The sequence below is a fragment of the Haliotis rubra genome, unplaced genomic scaffold (assembly GCF_003918875.1).
Source record: "Haliotis rubra isolate DU_JTF1 unplaced genomic scaffold, ASM391887v1 Scf173, whole genome shotgun sequence".
NCBI classification, from domain to species: domain Eukaryota; kingdom Metazoa; phylum Mollusca; class Gastropoda; order Lepetellida; family Haliotidae; genus Haliotis; species Haliotis rubra.
In genome coordinates, this window is record NW_025765703.1 from 162,348 (window position 1) to 182,068 (window position 19,721).

At 39.0% G+C, this 19,721-nt stretch overlaps 1 protein-coding gene across 1 annotated transcript in view; it reads right to left on the minus strand.

Moving 5' to 3' along the window:
* The window catches only part of LOC124272775, a 71,940-nt gene that overhangs the window by 26,787 nt on the left and 25,432 nt on the right, over positions 1 to 19,721 (minus strand). The window lies entirely within an intron of this gene.

The window sequence follows — 19,721 nt, forward strand, 5'->3', positions numbered from 1 at the left end:
GAAGGCGAATAACATGTTGTTTTGTTGTTAGACGGCGAATAACATATTGTTTTGTTGTTAGACGGCGAATAACATGTTGTTTTGTTGTTAGACGGCGAATAACATGTTTTGTTGTTAGACGGCGAATAGCATGTTTTTTTGTTGTTAGACGGCGAATAGCATGTTGTTTTGTAACTAGTGTGCTGTTGGTATGTGATATCCTTTTGTTGCAATGAGGTGAGTGGTATAACGTGCTGGTTTGTAGATATAGAGTGGGTGCTGACACGTATTTAACATGGACCCATGACTGACGCCCATGCTGAATAGAGCTGCTGCTGCTGCTGCTGCTGATGATGATGATGGGGATGATGATGGGGATAATGACGAATGTGTGTGTTACTTAACAACTACAATGTCAACGGTTTCCTTTTTATTTGCCGACACATCAGCAGGACAAACTGGATGTCTGCACGATCCCGGCATTGTGAAACGAGAAAGAAATGTATGCAAAGAGGTGAATGTCTCATTGTGAAAACTGGCATGTTACTAATTCTGTATTGATTGTCGTCGGTATCCACATACAAGAAACACACGCGATTAATAAAAATATGGAATCAGAATGAAGTCAGGAAACGACGACACGAAAACCGGCCACAAGGGATCCATAAACAGACAAAGATTTCATGAATAATTTGCGTTAACTTATTACAATATGTGTCAAAAGACATCCCAAGTAATGAGAAATGGGTATCCCACTGAGTTTTGAGAATGAATAGACTCTAAGTCTAATAATGAGAACTGTGTTCTTTATATCTAATGGCAAATGCAAGAACTATCTGAACAATAGTTCGTGATGAGAATATCTGTGGATACAACATGACAGTACAATTCGTACAATACCAAATAGTCATTTGTATCTAGTTACTACAGGCAATAACCTAATACCTATCGGTACTAGCCAATGTATTCATACTCTTGTTTCCATAAATGTACTGTTGAGATATTTAGGTTCGATTAAAGACTATTGTAGTTTTCGGTATTTTTTTCATAAATCTCTCAAATGAAATATAGCTCAAAACAAAACTTACATGCAATAAATCATATGCTACCACATGATCGAATAATGGCGTGGCCCAATCTGTAAAGTGTGGATATGTTGGGCATTTCGTCACTTAACGTACAAGAAACGCTGGATTATGCAGCTAAAGTTTAGCGTTCAATTATTTTACGAAACACCGAAACCTAATGTAACATTTACAAAAAAAACGGCAAATAGTAGGAAATTCCCCGTGAGTCTATTCTCATGGGAGCGGGAAAACAACGAAAGGCTTTATTTATTTGGGGCATGACCAACAGAATATAAAGGGCTCATCATATATCCTGCCAGTGAAGGCATGAAAACACGTTCCCTTTCAATATTCCAATACATTTGTGTAGTGAACGTGATTAGCTTTGGAGCTGAGAGTTCCCTATATGTCCACAGATATACCCGATGTTATTGCAAGTCCCCGTCTATGTGGAAGTCGCCCTTTGTCGGCAATGTGGAAGGACCAGGAACTGCATTGTGTAATAATACCATATTATTGCCACCGGATATTCCCATGGAACTTACTCATGTCAGTAAACACTTGTGCCGTGACGTTTAAAACAAGTTGTCATTGATCATTCTCAGTCTATATGCCCTTGTCACTGCAGCCAGCTAGATTACAGATGCGGCCAAGTAACGATCTCGATTAAGTGAGATTTATTGACTGAAGCTGGAAAGAGAGTCCCTCTGGTTTACACAGGCCGGCTAGGTGTATGTGCGCTGACTTGTTGAAGTGACGGGGCTACTCATGGTAATACTGTTTGATCTGGGGGCGCATCAAGATGTTTTCTGATAAACCACTCGAATCCGGGTTTTGTATATGACATCAACCTGTAAATCGGTAGGTCTAGGGTCTATGGAATCTGTCAGACCGTCTCGAAGTAAAAGAATCCCGTCGTCTCACAGCTCAGGAGGATCGTCAAACGCAAATGGAATGGATGATCTGGTTGAGGACATAGGCCAGGTGTGACTGTCTGACCCTGTCCGGGCCAGACTCACTTATGTACACTTAGTTGGCGCATGTACGGTAACCAACAACATATGATGAGCAGGTTTTCAGCCATATGCGTGGTTTAACCATGAACACAATACACGCCACATGTTTGGAGCCATCGTGTTACTACTGCTCTGTGCTGTACGCCCCACTGATGTGCAACACTGTATATCCTGCAGTGTATTATTGTATATCCTGCACATGGGTTCTTTCAGTTTTAACCACTGTTGTGCCCTAATGTATATTCCACAGATATGCCTTATGTCTACCATACAGATGTGCGCCATTGCCTATTAAACTGATGTGCCCAAGTGTATATTTTACAGATTTGCCCTTGTGTCTACCCTTTTGATGTGCTCCAATGTGTAACTTTATATCTTACTCATGAGCCCAAGTTTGGTTTCCTCAAATGTTCCCTGGCGTCCCCTACTGATGTGCCCCAGGGTACAAGTGTATATACTTCTCATCGAGTGTGTTATTGTCCCACTGACTGTGTCCTTGATGTTATCCTACTGATGTGTCAAGGTGTATATCCAACCGTGGTACCACAAGGTGTGGGTTCTTGCCAAACCATTAGCAATACAGATTGGAATGAGGATGACTTTATAAGAATGCTTATGGGTTTCCAAGTTTCTATTGAAAGTTTCACCAGCAAAACGCACATACCACTTCAAACATAAATACCACCACTTCACCCAGCCCACGTCAGGATAAGATAAATCCATTCTCTTTTGTTCATATTCGCAGGTTGAATATTCAGTGTTTATCTGCGCTCTATATTGCCGTATCGAACCCCAAACAGAGGCTGTCATCAAATCACGACAACAACAGTGTGACTGGCGTGTAACACAACCGACACACAAGGTGTTTACCAATGCGTATTTGTAGGGCGTGCATCGCTTACTGTGATAGCGCCTCAGTATTGATCACAGTCATTAAACAAGCAACTGTTCACATAGAACGTGTACAAACCTCAGGTTCTGGGCAGGAATAATGGCACCCTGTCCCACGCGCACCGAGATTCCATCATGTCTAACATGTGTCACGGAGCAAGATTCCAATCATTATTTATTCACGATGATGGGAAAAAACGTTGCTGTATGTAAACCTATCGACACAGAAGAGTTAATACGAATTTCCTGTTGAGGTTTATCCGAACTATACACCTACGTTAGGCTGACATATGTATGTGGGGCATGAGAACTGCGAGATGTGCGCTGTCTGAAGTAGTTGAGCCCACAACAACGTTGAATACTCTCATATAGACGCATATACTCTATGAGTGAGTGAGTATGGTTGTAAGCTGCGTTTAGCAATATTCCAGCAACATCACGGCGGGGGACGCCAGAAATGGGCTTCACACATTGTACCCATGAGGGGAATCGAACCCGGATCTTCGGCGTGACGAGCGAACGCCTTAAGCACTAGACTACCCCATCCCCCGTACTCACTAAGGTGGAGAGGGGTAATAATAACAATATACATTTTAATCAATATTATAGCTTTTAATGGCTTCATGATTATTCATTGAATATTTAGAAATGAATAATCATTTGAATCGTTTCTATCTGCAGATACTAATTATGACGTCTGCTGTGTCTGTAGGTGATAATTGTGACGTCTGCTCTGTCTGTAGGTGATAATTGTGACGTTTCATCTGTCTGTAGGTGATACTTGTGACGTCTGCTCTGTCTGTAGGTGATAATTGTGACGTGTGATCAGTCTGTAGGTGACAATTGTGGCGTCTGCTCTGTCTGTAGGTGACAATTGTGACGTCTGCTCTATGTAAGTGATAATTGTGACGTCTGCTCTATCTGTAGGTGATAATTGTGACGTCTGCTCTATCTGTAGGTGATAATTGTGCCCTATGCGTATTCCACAGATGTACCCTAGTGTATTTCCACTTATGCGCCATATTATGTACCTTTCTGTTGTACCATAGTATATGGGTCTTTTCAACTGTGAAGTATCTATTACTGCTGATTTCCATGTATAACGTTGTATTCCGCTGAAATATCCACATAAATATACATTCTTCAGGGGACAAACTAAAAAGTGATGGTTAAATAGCGACAGTCGTTAACCCAGGACGTGTGGGCTGTGGCGACAGTTGGCAGATCATTGATGACATTGAAAATACATCCATTATCTTCTCACTGCGGTTGTTGTGTTTAGATCATTAGGTTTTAATACCGGTGTGTCGTTACCTTTTAGGTAGCGGGAATACTCACGTGGAGCTAAACACTGGACAAGAAGAACGCATTAATACATGTGGAGCGTAAAGACAGAAGAGATGACGATGATGTGGCATTTTGAGTGATGCAAATTGTTGGAGTGACGGATGGTGCCGTTGGAGCAGAGCCTGGTGTCATCACTGACCTTCAAAGATCTATTCATATAATTGTCATCACTGCTTAGACTTTCAGGCACAATGGAATCTGGTAGATATTCTACGTTTATAACACGCGATAAACAACGCCAGGTGCATTAGAGCATACAGCTAAACAAGATGGTCCTCGTGTCGTCACTGTCACCGGCTGAGAAGTGGTTTCCGTAACTTGTGTCGACTCACTGTGTTGTCAAAGTTGAACCATAGGCTACAACATAAATCTCGTCACGTCAAGTTCTTCTTTTGAAGCTTTAATCTCTGGTTCAGCCGGAAACATCGAGAGAAGACATGAATTAATGCACAGGGGGAGTACACCAACATGCTTATATAGAAAACAATGACGATAACATCACAGCACAGTCAACTACGGTTATACCGAACTCAAAGGGACCATAAATTGTTGTTCGTTATAACGTTAACGTTAGTTCGTGTAAGGCATTTCGACTAAAATGTACAAGTGGTCAGGACTACAGCAGTACTTTACTTTCGTCAGCTCGTTGTAATCTTGGTCGTTATAAACGTAGTTACTTGTATATATTTACCTACTTCCAATTGATTATATATGTTAGAATTTGTATTTTAGAACTATTCAAATTTTAGTTGACGCTTTTGGTACTATACATACTCAAACATATAGTTATTGGTACTCATTTGGAATTATTTTCAGTCATTTTGACACAAAACTTCCGAAGAGAAGGCAATGTCCTCCTGTATATGGTCAAATAGTCCATCCCGTATATGGTTATATAGTTTGTTATTGAACCAATACATATTATTATATATTACCTTTATATATGGCTAAACATTCCTCTAAATGTTATATAGTCCCCATATATGGTTCCAGTGTCCCCGGAGCCTGGTTATACGTTAAAACCTCCCTTAAAAGCATTGCATAATCTATTCAAACAAGGTTAAATAACACAATTCACCTTACATGTGAATATAGAATCTTCCTGAACAAAGTTTTAAAATCCCCGTATATATAATTAAATCATCGCCTAGAGAAAAGGGAACACATTCCCCTTATGTTTGATTATACAAGCTCTTTGAACAAGGTTAAACAATCCCCTTACACATGATTATATAATGTCCTTGAACAAGGTTCATTTTCCCCTTACACATGATTAAATAATGTTCTTGAACAGGGTTAAATTTTCCTCTCACACTTATATAATGTCCTTGAACAAGGTTAAAATTTCCCCTCACACATGATTCTATAATGTCCTTGAACAGGGTTAAAATTCTCCTTACACATGATTAAATAATCTCCTTGAACAAGTGATAAATTCCACCGACATGCCCCATGAAGGTGGGGTCACTGAAACAGTAGCGATCATGAAATGATAATAATTACTTTTGGGGAATAACTTTTAAACATGGACACATCACACCTAACATGGCGTTAGGTTATGGATATGGAATTAATTATGTTTCACTTTGTCAAATGTTAATAGCTACGACGCACATTCTGTAAATGAGGTACTCAGTAGCGAGACAGTTTGAAGACGGGGTTTCGTCTTGACCCCTCAACCACACCACATGTAGAGGAACCATCAGATACAATACATGAAACCAGACAACAACAATGTCCTTCTGTGAGCATGTAGAATTCACTAATTCAATGGAATAGTCATGGGGTAGACATGTTTATGTAAAACACCGATCCCTGATACCATCATTTTCGGTGCCGGAATACCAATCACATTAAGTAAACGTATCTAAACAACATCATTACATTTGCGAAGAACCAATAACGAGATATCTGGAATTATCAACGCGATTATCAGATTGGATGGTTGAAGAAATACATTACAAAGTCAACAACGAATGTTTGGTCCGAGACATTAAAACTGATCCCCATGTGATGTGAAACAAATTCATCTCTAAACCGATTTCCTTTACTAAAAACAGCAGAATTTCTGCACTTCTACACATTAGTCGTAATTCAAACAACTGTATACCCGTGAAGCTCCGGGTTAGAATTGGTCTTCAGTAACCCATGCTTGTCGTAAGAGGCGACTAATGGGATCGAGTGGTCAGACTCGCTGAAATGGTTGACACTGTCATATCCCAATTGTGTATATCGATGCTCATGCTGCTGATCACTGGATTGTCTGGTCCAAACTCGATTATTTACAGACCGTGGCCATATAGCTGGAATATTGCTGAGTGCGGCGTAAAACTAAACTCACTCACTCATTAACAACTGTATTTCTTGGTTCATCGATAGCTTGATTGTCTGGTTTGTTTACAGACCACAGAAGAAGTGCTGCCGCCGGGATGTAAATACTGACATTTTCAGGCAAATTGTGACAATGGAGATGTTACAGTTAGGACTTATCTTTTTCACAAACACTTTGTGTCATCACCGATTTTCAGTGGTCCATTATACAATTTTCATTACTATATTGCCCTTTAGACCAAATTTAATGGATTCTATACCTGGGGATGGTCAAAACTCGGTACTCTTTTGCACTTTCAGATAAAGCAATGAAAGTTGCTCTTCATTTACGGTTAGACAGAACACCAGCTGTCAGATGTGATCAAATATGTCGAACAGATTTAACGTTTTTTAAATCACATTTATCAATATGTTACGTTGGAAGTAATATCAATATTTACTTGTTCAGTTATGTGCGTGGGTGTTTTATGAATGAAATGATTTCTACAGCGGCAAAGCCCAAAGCTCTTCTTCCGAACAATATTCACCGTTCCCAACTGATCGCTCAGCAAATACTCCGACAAAAGACTTAAAGGGCACCGTCAGTGGATCAATGCTTTGCAGCACTAAGCACGCTTATACAAGTATAATGGTCTGTATGAAAGAGCTCAGTGGTCATAAATATACCAATCAGCAAGTCCTTATGAGCAAATGTGTGTTCTATTACAATGAATGCCAAGGCATAATATTCAATTATAACACGACTTGAGTTGCGACTTGAGGTGCGTAATGAACATGCCAGCATGGTGAAAATACTGAAGCTTCTGACTTATCCTGGTATCATCACTCTGTCATAGTGAGTCATGGCACATGCTAAGGATACAATCCGGGTGTACAATGAACTCTGCTTTTATCAAAGTTTTCTTATTCCTATGGAAAGAGTTTTCATTTCCCACATTTTCCATTTTAATTGAAACATGCAACAGAATAAGAAAAGACACGGCCGGCCTCGTAATCAATCACATTCCTTCGCGGTGGGAGGTGAATTATATTGCCGACACATTCATGAAAACAATTATACTATGAAAACAAAAGAATACAATTATGAATGCCTGTTAATAGTTAGAGACCTTCTTCTATTTGACTAAAACAAAGTACAATCTTTACTACCCTACTGGGAGATGGGTCTGCCATTCATGCATTAGCCGCACCTAGTGGCAACATCGAATATGGCACTGTAATCTTACCAATGAATATAAATACCGTTGAAAGGTAAACTTAAATAATGAGCTACCAGGACAGATAGATTAAAGAAACAATAATAAATTAAAGTTGTAAATAAAAGCGACCAAAAAATGTCATAGAAAGTCTCTTCAAAACGCGGGTTCGATTGTTCGAATTACTTATGAACAGAATTCGAAGATTATGATTCACTAGCAAATAGCAACAGTTTCCTGCCCCATCAGTGACACATGCAAAGGGCAAGCCAGTTGAACCCGTGAACAAAATATTATATGTATGGTTCAAGTTGAAAATAACTTTGGATGGGCGATAATTATTGTCACGAAATCGCGAAATAATCATGAAATCTTACCATTGACTGGTACACATTGGTGGTTAAGGCCATTGTTCTATTACTTCGACATTCATAGAAGGTTCACATGACATAGTATTTAATTTCACGTAATACCTAAGTAATTAAGTAATAGCAGAAAGGGATCGTTGAAGCATCGGCAGCTGCACTGCGTGCTCAAACACAACCACCCACAGACATCAGTCTGATTAGATTAGAATACCTACTGACGTGGTGGCAACTCAAACGTGTGTAGTGTCAAGATAGTACCTCTCATATGAAAACCTATGGTAAAGAGTTTGATGAACCAAGTGCCCAGTCAAGGTCGTGGGCAGATAACAATAAATGGACTGGTCTAAGTCATATTTGTCTTGTCCGCACGTGTGCTATCACTGGTAATTAAGGTGTATAAGGGAAATATCAAAGAAGTTTCCTGTTCTTTAAAGTACAGTGTGTAAAATATGAAAAGAACGGGTTTTTTAGCGAATTTGTGTCTGTTTTTTTACAAGGAATGAAAGCCAGTCCTGTTATATGCCCTAGCAGTGCCCACCATGCAAAGCTCCTTAAGCAAGAAGGGACATTTATTGGAAATTGTAGTGCATCGAGACTATAAAGAAACTTAACGGCCCTTAGAGAGTCCAAGGTTTGGGTGTTTTAAAGATGCAGTGATTCTATAGACCGAAAGCTTAATTTGGAGATAAGTATCTGCAAATGAAAATCCAAGAAATATGTCACCGACTCTTTGAAGTTTGCAACTTATTTGTAATTGAATTTAGACTTGTGTCTAAAGCCCTTAAGTCTCCAAAACACTTCACAATGCACATCTGAAAATCCTATTTAATGTCTTTGATTTTTTCAAGCTTTGTAGCCGTGCTTTGACAAAAAGGCCCACTTTGTTGATAGGCTGAAGTGGAATCGCCCACATGCTAACTGTCAGGCCAGTCAAGGCGCGCCCTCTAGGATTACAAGAGACTTGCATGTATACTTCCGTATTCGATGAGCTTCGTTTGCAAAGAACCCATGAGTCACCGACACCCGTGCCAATCAAATGGTTCTTGAAAAGAGAATCGGTAATCTTATTGGTCAGCGGTCTTCAAGAAACAGTTCTACACAGGGTTGCCTTAGAACAGAAAACTTGACACTAATGATATATATCTGGGTAATCACTATGGCTTTGTGCAGAACCTGGCTGCGGCAAGGAGGACTGCCATGTCGGAGTCTGTTGCTGAGAACAGTTATATCCTCAAACAGCAGATACACGAAAGGATTTGGAGGAAGTTTGTATTGGTGAATAAAGTTAAAAATGTCCAGATTTACCACTGTAGTCAGTGGATAGATAATGCTGTCTTACGTCGTCTGACATAACAGCAAATGTCGGCAACAGCCATGAGTTTCACCCATTCCACATATATTTGTCATCGAATCTATGTGTGTATGTGACACCCACAGGCTACCCTATAGCCCCGACTAGAAGCAGTCAGACCAGTCCTATCTTCATGCCGCTGGGCTCGACTTTCCTTAAGTGTCCATTGGTATAAGGAAAATATTAAAATTATGCATGTAAATATAATTTCCATTCAAAGAGAATCTGCCGCTCTTGGTATATGTTCACTATAACAAAGCGTAGTGTTGCCAAACAATTGTTCAAAACATCTAAAGACTTTATAGAATAGACAGTGGCAGCTTCAGCTCCACATGTTGAAAACAAAATTATCAATGATCATCGCCAAGAATTCCACCAATCCGCTGGTTTTCACACCAATCATCATAAGCGAAGGCCGTTGACACTCGGACAATCAAATGCGTAATAAACAATGTCCCATATGGTATCCATAGTTGGGGATCCCTAGCGACGAGACGACTTCTTAAGCTCATTCATTCCTCACTCGCTAGAATATTATCCAGATGTACAATATGTCGCGATATAGGTTTGCCTCATTTCTACGATTATGCTCAGTCACTCAAAAAGGCCGAACATTTGAGGGGTTCTGGCATTTTATTGAGAAAAAAAAGGATTTTGTCTCATAAAATGCTCGAAAAACAATAATCATGCTTACGACTATTGAAATAGGAAAGACATTATCTACCAATAAAATACCGTGTCCAAGATTTTTTATGAAGAAACATTTGGAAGAATTGTTTTAATTTTTTGAAAGTGTCTAGTTTTACAGCTGCAGCTGCAAGTGTACCTACAATGTATAGCGACTGCGGTAGGAAATGAAATGAAATGAATCTTATTCATTTTAAAATCAAGACATATTTTAAAAAACAAAACGGAAAAAAACATACAGGATTCATTGTGCACTGACTGAACACCGCTACACTTAATTCTTTTTTATGTAATATCGCAAACTTAAAATATTTTCAATTGCAAATTATCGGAGAGGTATTCCTTCTTTTGCTCCTATGCTTGCTAGTGATGCGTTCATTTTGTCTATAGGAAACCAGTACTCTGTGTAGATAACCTCTCGATCTACTGTATCAAAAGAATGTTCTTAATGTTGCACACATGCCGTTGCTTGTGACAGACATGTACGTTTACACTATGAGAATTTGCTCAATAATCAACATCAATAATCCCCTTCATTCACAAACTAGATGTTGAAAGTTCTGTTCAATTTGGACTTCTGGTAGAGAATGATACAGCTTATCCTGGAGCCCAGTCAAAATACTATGAGGAATTATGAGAGAGCGTACTTTGACTGCACATTCTGTGGAATGAAAAATGGCACATATTACCCTTACTCTACATCTGCTGTATCGCTATAGCTCTCATTTGTGTAAACAGCTGACGTTGAATATACTTTATTTATCAAATTTAATAATGTACCTAAGTATGCAAATATTTGCTTCTGCTTCACGAAATGCCAGAAAAAGTGTATGTATACACACGCACTTGTAAATTTGAAAAAATCATTCATTCATTGTAGGGATCGATACAAAAGAACATCATCCCGAGCTAAGGATGTTAAGAGAACATGTTTTTAAAATGGTAAAGGCTAAAGTAGAGAATGATTCAACATTGATCAACTCTCTGGATACTATCTGCTTGAAGTCAGACAATATGAGACCGACAGAAATTCATGAATACTGTCACTAAACTGGTGTAGGCTGATGCAGTGCTTCTACTTCGTTGCCGATGCACGACTCATTGGTGTTTGTCTGAACAGATAAGCTAGTACAATCTGATACAGCATTTAAGTACAATTTACATCGTACTTTTCGAGTGAACGGTGCTCCTGCTAGTGGAATAATACATTTTGTCTTAACCCATTGCAGGGTCTGTAAGGTAGCCAGGTGTGGCCACAGGGAGTAGCATACCGTGATACCAATTCTTGGTGTGATCTCGAGTGACTTCTTTGAGTGGCATTTTAGAAGCTGGGAAGTACAAAATTGACTAACTTTATGGATAACAACTTCTTTATTACGAGAGTGTGACATTTCGATACATATTCTTGTACCGTTGTCAAGCAGGAATCCTGCAAATACATATTCTTGTACCGTTGTCAAGCAGGAATCCTGCAAATACATATTCTTGTACCGTTGTCAAGCAGGAATCCTGCAAATACATATTCTTGTACCATTGTCAAGCAGGAATCCCTGCATATACATATTCTTGTACCGTTGTCAAGCAGGAATCCCTGCATGTACATATTCTTGTACCGTTGTCAAGCAGGAATCCTGCAAATACATATTCTTGTACCGTTGTCAAGCAGGAATCCTGCAAATACATTTTCTTGTACCGTTGTCAAGCAGGAATCCCTGCATATACATATTCTTGTACCGTTGTCAAGCAGGAATCCCTGCATATACATATTCTTGTACCGTTGTCAAGCAGGAATCCCTGCTTGACAACGGTACAAGAATTTGTATCGAAACGTCACAATCTCGTAATAAAGAAGTTGTTATCCATAAAGTTTGTCAATTTTGATCTCGAGTCATTTAGGCGATGAAGCTAAAACGACTGATGAATGGAAAGAATAGATGAATAAATTAGAACTTGTGGCTGATCAAACATTTACCCAACAGTTTAATTCTTCATGACAGGTGAGCTGGCGGGTATTGTGCTCAGTGTAACGTTAAGCCAACATACCAGTTATGTATACACATTTCTCGTTGTGTCAGCTCGCAGTCTGGTATGGACATAACGAGAACGTTATACGTAACTGGTCATCTAAATGTATGACATTAAACCACTGCTGCCGAGGATAAGTTCGCATGACGTATACCGTAGATAGATTAAAGTGTGGAGTAAATGTTCTGTCATATGTTGATTTATGATTCAAATGAGTTGAAGGAATCTACTATCCATTCATTTATGACACAGTGATGTTATCACAGACTACTGAGGGCGGTCGTTAATATTTAGAAAGCAATTGAACGCATTCCACTTAAATGATTAAGTGACATTTGTATTAAAGCGAGTTAGCTATAAAACAGCAGATTGCATTTTGGCTTGCCTTTGATGCTGTTATCAAAGTGATTACCTTACTCTGCACGGATCATTAGCCGGATGTCAACCTCTGGGACGGCTTGAAATACAGCGCAATAGCTAATTACTTACAGTTATAAGTTGTGCGGTCTCCAAGGTCTGTTCATTCATCTCAGGCTCCTGCGCGGGGATTAGTATTTCCTAACGCTCTCACACACGCTGCATCGTCGTGCGAAGCAGGAGTTAACATGTAGCCTGGGAGGTGTTATTACAGTGGGCTATCTACATGTACTTCATGAACTGGAAATATCGAGCTATACCAGCGTGTAATGTCATCTGTAGACAAGAGTATGACCACATATAAAATACCATATTACACTACTCTTTGAGCTGCTAGTTGATAGAAAATGTTCTAACCATCTAGTTTCTAGAAGTCTAAACGCCTACTCAAGACTCATCTTTTCAATTTCGCCTTCGTCAATTGATTAAACATTGAGAGGGGAGTCACGTGCTTTCAAGAGGGCTATTGTTTACAAATTATAAATTATAAATATATTCATGTGCGTAATACATCAACATACATGATTTCATTAGATTGAAAATGACAACGATCTGGTGTGTTGACCTGGGTGTTTCTAAGGCTGTATACGTGCCTACTCCGAAGAATATTTAATAATGATTGTCGTTGACGTCCTCTACATAATCTAGGCCGTTCATGGATGGACCTGTAAGTCAAAACCAGAAGCATGGAGCCGCGGCATCATGTCGCTTAAAATACTGTGTTTGTGTCAAAGTTGGTCATCGACTGACCAGGTGTTGAAAATCGGAATACATTTATTGTATAATCCACTTTTCATGTTTAAATGTTTGATGCAAAGCCACACATTCGTGACTTGTCATGAGCAACAAAGAATAAGCCTTCTGTTTCAGTTTTCAAGTTTTCCTCCAAGCGTATGACAATGATAATGTTAAGAATAGACAAAATGAAAATCCATTTGCAGCACATTCAGCAGTACACCAGCAATAGCATAGCGACGAATACCAAGACTTGACCCATCAAAACAATCACTTGTAAGAAATCATAGATTCAGATGTGATAAACAACAGCATTACCCTACCCCCACCCTAGACTACGACAATGTGACGGTTGTGCAGCCACAGAGATTTACCCATGATGCAGTTACTAACACCTGAACATCATCCAGTCTCTAGAAGATCATTACATTCAGGATATAAACCTGCTGCAATTTGAAGTGAAATTATTCTCACTGTAGATTCATCACCTCAATTTTACTACAAACTGTCGCTGTAGGTGTATCTCCTCTCTTCCATGGGGGGAATAACGCTTAGAAAGGCAAAGTCCTATTGGAAGTGTAATTACCTCTGGGTAGATAGGTCAGCAAACATAGAAGATTTCCAGAAGGGATGAAAGTTGGCGATAAATGTACCAAATATTACCCAAGTTTAAGTTTATTGATTTTTGGTCTGTTCACAATGTATATACGTCTTAAAAAGAGGATTCAAATAACCCTCCAGGGATATGTTCAAATACGCCAAGTCTTGGTCCATTATGGAGATAACAGGTAAAAGAAATAAAGACCCCAAAAATAATTGATCTTTGGTTGCGAGCAGTGTTTTCTACATGTGATTTGGACACATGGAATGTAGATGAAGCAGCAGGGCAGGAAAGAGTAGCAAGTAAGACAACGATACAAGAATCTGTGTCGAAACGTCGCATTATCCATAAAGTTTGTCCTTATCTGATTCATCAACTTCTAAACATGCCACTGAAAGACGTTATCGTAGACTTGTACTAACATCAGTGTCTGTTATCCAGGGAGGTATGTTATACATGCCGGTGTAACAGGCCAGAATATACCCCTGTCCCAGACTATACGCGGGGTTAAACTGGGCTAAACCAAATCAATGATCCGATGCTTGATGGGCATTTAGAAGTTGGGAGGTAATACAACAACGTGTGGTATGGATTTACAACTTCTTTAATATTTACAACACAGCCTTGCCAGAAACGTCCTGTTGTAAATATTACAGAAGTTGTAAATCCATACCAAACGTTGTTGTGTCAAATGAATGATATTTACATCAGAGCTCATACCATTTGGAATAATTTGGACAGTTTACCGTGTCAAACTTGTGAAATAAAACGTTCACAATAATTTTCCAAATACAGAAATTGTTACGAACTTGTAAATTTCAAATGATTTGCGGTTTGGCACGTACATTATATACTTTTAAGAACACAAGTCAAAATGTCCTGTGTCACTTCATTTCGTTTCATGGCCATATACAGGCATCAAACCTAAATCAAAGCATATGACACATATTGGACATTTATGGACATTTAACTAATCTGTGTGTGCTTATTAGGCACTAGTTGTCGCTATGTCGTGAGACAATGTCACAACTCGTTAACGTATATAGGATGCTGAGCACATTAGCGAGGGATATTTGGTTGCTGGTGTCCACGAGGAAGATTTAGTCTAAGGTAATTGTCCTAACTTTATCCCAGTGGAATATTTGATGGGCAACTATTAGGGCATTGAGACGTTGTGCTTTAAATCATGGGAAGCCTAAGTTTCGCTATAACACAGTCTCACCAAAATACATAGAGGTAGTCAAGACACTCTGTCCCCCTCGAGGCAATGTGAGCGATATGCGAGAAGGCATGTCCTCTCTGTGGACTTACTGGCCGCTGTATTACTTCAATATATTGGATATATATTTTACCTCATTTAGTGGTAACTATACACATGTAGAATTTTACATTCAAATGATTGTCACCACTATTTTACCTTTTCCTCCCCATGGAATCTCGTTTATACACATTTTCAGCTTACGTATCTTAACCTACATGCATGCTGTTTTCAATCAAATCATAGTCAGACATGAAATTATTGGATTTGATACAAGTCAGCTGACGTACTGCAACACCTGGAATAAGTTGTGTGACAATGGAGATAATTACATCCCATTCATTAACAAGCTTGGAAAATGTTCCAATGTTGATTATCGTAATTTAAGTCTATGCATATTCAGTTTTCAGAAGTATTCAACGTCTTTCTACAACCTGATGCAGTGCTCAACACTATCTGCCAACAGATTACCGTGGCGGGTAGTCGCCGGAAGCAAAGGTTTCACTGCAAAGCAGGCAAAGTATTTCTTGTAGCGGTATTGTGTTTCGTAATTTGTAATGACCATCTACATCTGTCTCTCACGGAACGAAATTACACATATATTCTGGTGTAATACTGTTTACAATTTTGTTATAAACAAGCATCTTGATTTCTGTTTTTTCATGACAGACTGTAAACTATGTTTTTATATACTTTACTGATGCTCACACAATGGGTTGTACCACATATTGTTCTCTTTTTTGGAGTGGAATCTGGAAATTTATCGCTATTGGTTTGCTTTTTAATTGAATTTGTATATGTATTGTTTTAACATTTTTGGCTATTGATGTAGGATGATCGAGTGATCACTATTTACAAGCTTTTCGTAAAATGTGTTATTATGTCCGAGACAGTGTCACTAGAACCCTCCATCACCAGGCGTCAAAGACCAAGTTAAACTGTCATAGATGACAATATGTTCAAGTCGTCTTTAGGGTGATGAGACTATGGACCACGAAGGACACAACGATAGAAAGAGAAGGAATTAAACATCCTGATGAACATATTGGACAGGAGATTCGAAAAGGCAGAGCCCGGTCACTGTGTGAGCCTATCAGGCGAAACGCGCTCTTGGAGCTACTAGCGAGATATATTCTCCTCTGGATCTTCCCGGGTGTGCTGTTGCAGAATTTGAAACTCCCTGGATGCCTGGAAATGTGAAATGACCTCATTAATAGCTAATGGACATCTTGGTTAAGCTGTTATATTTGTACGTCGCTCAAGAAGTTTGAGAGACATATTGTTGTAGCGTGGAAATTGGTGCTGGCGTCGCAGTGGGCGTCGAAGGCTGTTTTATCCTATTCATAACATGAACACCGGTCAATGTTTTTAACAAAACTTGGCACATGCAGTGCTCAACGGCTTAACTGGTGCCCTTAGCTAATCATTTGTTTCCAAATTATATTTTGTTGTGTTTCCACTGAAACAATTTCAACATAGTCTCAAACGAGGACTGGGGTTGTTTATGGGCCATAACCTTTCAGCATTTCTCAACGAAACTTGGCAAATGAATTGTTTTCATGGTGGCATTTGCTATTTTAGGCTTTTGTTTATTAAGTTACGTATCCATTGAAACAATTAGGAGTTTGTATCAACCAACTCCAACTCTCGTCTATCACTGTAAAAGTAATGTAAAGTTTTGCATGAAACTGTACGTGTGCAGTGAGCACGTTCTCAACGTTTGCCTTTTTATGTCCAGTGTACACTAAACGCCAAAAGAAACGTTAGCCTCCTTCCTTAATGACTTTCTTAATATCTTCTCAAGTGGAGGAACTTTCTGCTGCATTGTGATGCGTGGACGTCTACTTCTTGGTCTGTCTACGTTGACTTCAGTCTGTCTGTATAGTAGCGCTAGTAAGTCTTATAACCGTGATACGGTGGCATCCGAGGGCGTTAACAACAACATTGTATGTCGACCCCATCTGCAACATCCCAGTGGCTCTCTCTCTCTCTTCAGCTGTTAATGGTGGCATATTTCTCGTACTTGTACATCATATCATGCATTCTAGGCTCTCTTTATACCCTATGGAATCATTGTACACGAGACGTTGATGCAAATACTGCTTGAATATTGCTACGTTTGGGCGACTGATAATGCTATGTGTAAACAGAGAAATGAAAAATGTTAATGAAGATAATTTAGGTGTTCCTAAAACTTGTTCACCATATCAAAGACAGGTTGTACTTGTTTTCACCAATGCAAATCAGCAGAAAATGTTTTAGAAGACATAGGAATGATTTACAATTTTACACACTCTACAACAGTTGTTTCTTGTTTATAAATTTAATGAAATGTGCTTTAATTTCATGTCCACAAACAATAGTTAGTTGGGGCTCTATCAATAACACCAAAGTATGTCAAATATACTTCAAATGTCGGAAACTCAAGAGAGGTTGTATGATAAACACAATATTAATACTTGGCATAGTCGCACATACCAACATCATTTTCTAATCTAGGTAATGTCGTTTATGGACAAGAATCCAACTATTCCAAACATTCTGGCACGGAAGGAAATGCACGATTTCATGCTTCAATTCTTATTCTGATTTTTGTAGACTTTCACCAAATCCCCATCTGTATAAGGAAACTAGTAAGTCACTAAGGTCTTCATTTAGTAGAAGCAACCCCAGGGAGGCATTCATCATATTCACAAATTCTTTGACGCTCAGAGTTTTGTTGACGAAGATGAATTCCGTCATAATAAAGTTGATAACAATAGATAGTAATAAATATACTTTCTTAATTTTAATTGCTTTTCACGAGCAATCACTTGTTTCAATGAGAAAATAACCGAACATAGCGAAAGGTTTTTAGGAATGTTGTCATATATATGTAAACGATATAACTTCGTTGGTGATGACTTATTTGAGTATGTTTTATCTTAAACGATAGAAATTCGTTAGCTTTATTTATGTATATTTATCTCATCTTGAAACTAGTGGAGGATAAGGGCTAGGAAATAGTTATTTTCACTAAATACATCTGGCCCCGATTTCTCGAGACAAAATTAAGTTAGACGTTTTACTTAAATTTGAGAAAACACAGGAAAATGCATTTCCCAGAATGAACTGAGATTGATATTAAACTCAACATAGTAGCCAATTTGACTTTGGTGGATAGAATACTTAAGTTGTTTCGGCTTTTTTATTTAAAAAATACATTTGAGTTGAAAATTCAGCTGTTTCAAATTGTCAAATTCAGTTTGAAATTTGAGTTAAAACTTAATTTTTTTTCGGGAAATCGGGGCCTGATAATGTTTCGATTTCGAACGTATCATATTTCGGATGGGTTATCTGCAGTCACTGGAGGCTGACAATATATCTAGTATGTATTCATACGCTCGGATTCGGTGTGAAAAGGTTTGTTGATGTTGAGCTGATTTGGACTGCATTTTACAGAAATTGAGAACAGAAATGAACACTGAAATGAAGATCCTAAAGTCATCCAAGCGGGATAAACTTTGAAACTTATCACGTATTTCCACGGATATAACCGTTCAAGTGGAAACTTGATTCACATCCGAGGCAGATATTACTTTTGAGTTTATGATCCTAACGTGCTCTGAGTCAACTAGACAACGAGGGATTGTTCACATCTATCACCGAAATGTAATGAAGTGTTATCCAGTTGATGCACACCAGATCTACAATTTCATCTTTAACCCAATAACTCTTATTACCCTTAAATCTGTTTACCCCCGCTGGACAAAGCATCTCCCACAACAGCAAATCGTGAATAAATAGATGGTCAGGGATTACACTAAGACATCATAAACCACATTAGCAGACCTTAGGAGAGTCTTCAACAGCCAGTAAATGTACGAAGCTCACTGGAGAGATGAATGACCTTACTTGACGTTCATGTGGCGGTAATTACGAACACCACAGGGGTGATTCTGTCGACACTCAGGTACCTTATGCTATCTACCATGTCGCATCGTCTCTTCATCATAATTAATTGAAAGACCTCTCCAAGCAGAAAGTTGCAATATTGGTCACAGTGGTCGTTTTGAGACCATGCCTTGAAGTAACATGGCGGAATCCTGCTGCATGATGGGTCTTCATCCACTTTCCTGAGTGTCTGGCTTAAACAACGACTGTAACAGTCTAAGGGTTGCCCGGAATCAAAGTATTCCGGTTACATACTAGCTTAGTAGGTCCACAGAAACATAACTGAAGGGTTGGGGCCTGTGTCACTCCAGGATACGTTGACCCATCACTCTAAGATGGAGAACCTTTGTATGTGAGCACCAGGTGTCGTGTGCGGGGTATATCGTAAAGCTGTCTCGTCCAGATGTCAATGTAGTTGAAGGCGGCGTTACAACAAAAACTTTCACACTGGGTTCAAGGGCACACATACATAAATGAATACATTTTGTTTCATAAGGCAACCTAGGGTGTTATTCATCG